The sequence below is a fragment of the Triticum dicoccoides genome, chromosome 7B (assembly GCF_002162155.2).
Source record: "Triticum dicoccoides isolate Atlit2015 ecotype Zavitan chromosome 7B, WEW_v2.0, whole genome shotgun sequence".
NCBI classification, from domain to species: Eukaryota; Viridiplantae; Streptophyta; class Magnoliopsida; order Poales; family Poaceae; genus Triticum; species Triticum dicoccoides.
This window is the reverse complement of record NC_041393.1, coordinates 30,580,356-30,582,382: the sequence shown is the minus strand read 5'-3', so window position 1 is coordinate 30,582,382 and position 2,027 is coordinate 30,580,356.

Below are 2,027 nucleotides of genomic sequence, written 5' to 3'. Positions count from 1 at the left end.
CGCGCGGTGGGCGGGGGGAGTTTGGCGCATGGTCGGTTTCTCCAAGTGCAGTCTCACGTGTCAGTGAAGAGGCAAGCCAAAGCGCGTTCCGTTTGCGTGAGCCGTGTGCAGGACCGAACGTGTGTGGGGTGCAATGCGACCGCAACAGGAGTGTTGTGAGTGTACCGCCTTTTTTCCTTTTAAACTAGGTGCTTCGCCCCCTCAAAACAAAATGTTGCTTCGCGTGATCCATCGATACTACTACTAGTAATCCGGTCATCCCGACTAAAACGGCGCGGCCGGGTCTTTTCCCACGCGATATGCTAGGAGGTTGGCTTAGTTGGGTTTTTTAGATTTGTCTCGGTTCAATAAAAAGCAGAGTTGGTGATGATGGTGTGCCTGTCATCCTGCAATATAGGCCGTCCGATCTATATCTAACGGATAGGAAGGAAACTATGACAATTTACCTGCACTCCTCTCCACATTTGCAGATAAGGCTTTCCCTCGTTCATCCTTTTCTCCCACAAGATCATGATCTTCCATGCACTAGTACTCCTACAATATGTATATTATTGTGAAAGTTCATATACACCAGCCGATATTAATGCAAACACGGCAGATTTTCATTACATTTCAAACTTTTATAAGACAGAAAAATAAAAGAAACCCGACCCTAAACCTATTCTACGGCGGCGACCGACGTCCTCCATCTGCGATCTCTATGTACGGGGGCGGGGTTCAAGACCCGTGAAGTGAAGGTGCGGTCTCTGGCGAGGAAGAGTAGAACACGGGATACGGACCGGCTAGTTGGCACACCATGCCCTGCCGCCTCCCATGCCCTACTCATCCTCGGAGGAGTCCCCGACCTCGGCGGTGCCGGATGTTGGACGACGGCAATTAGGACGCGTGGCCGACGGTGCTCCCGTCGTCGGTGCCAGCGTGGCCACCGCTTGTGCGGTCGCGTCCACGTCCGGCTACGCCGCTATTGCGTCGCGAGAGGCGACTTGAGCGAGGGCGGCGACCTCGAGCTTCATCCCCGAAGACAAGCTGTCCCGCAGAGCGTTCGCACTTGCGGTCATGGCGGATGTGGTGTCCGGTAGGAGGACGATGCACTATGGTGTGGAGGTTAGCTGGGCGTTGCCGCGTTAAGTAGCACATTCCGGTGAGGCCAAGCGTCCGGTGCGTCATTAAGTCACCGGAGTTGGTTCCTCGGGCATCGAGCCTCTTAACGACGACATACAAACGGACGACATGAATGCGGGCAGCTGGCGCCCACTGGGAACGCACCACGCGACGGGGGCTTTGGTGTGCCAGGGTAGTCAGCTGCGGTCGTGGCAATGTTGGAGATGCCCTTTGCTCAAATGCGATCCCCGCATGTCATTGAAAAAGCAAGACGACCCGGCATGGTCTTAGGTCCAGAGGATGCAGTTGGCCGTGCTACACCACTCCGCGGACGTGTCGCGGCGCCCCGTGCATCCACGACGAGTCGGGTGTTGGGGTGTGTTTGGATTGTGGCCAAAGTGCACCTTACCAAAATTTTGGTCATGACCCAAAGATTGGTCTTTCTTTGGATGGTTACCATTTCTTTGGCATGCCAATGAACTCTAGCCAACTCTAGTTCATTTTTCTTGCCAATGTCGGCCAAATCATGGGCAACCAATACCTCAACCAAAATTTTGGCTACCCAATGCTTTGATGGGGCAACCTTGGGCACAAACCAAACATACCGCTGGTCGTGCCACAGCACAAATGCCACCCTCGGCACACTGAAACCGACCGTGTCTATCGACGATATGAGCGTGTCGCTCACCGCGGTCGCCGTGTCCAGAGGCGGTGCTGGAGCTGCGCCCCGTTGTTGGCCCCAAAGACCCACATGAACGGTTGTCGGTGGCGAGGAGGTCGTGGGCCAGCTCCTCCATTGGACTAGTCTGCGCTACGTCGTCCCGACGGGTGTGCCCCACATGTCGGTTTTCCTGTTTTCCCGGCCATATTCGAGCGTCAGTGCTCCGTGTTGTGCATTAGGCCTTTCACTATGTAGGCCAAGCGAG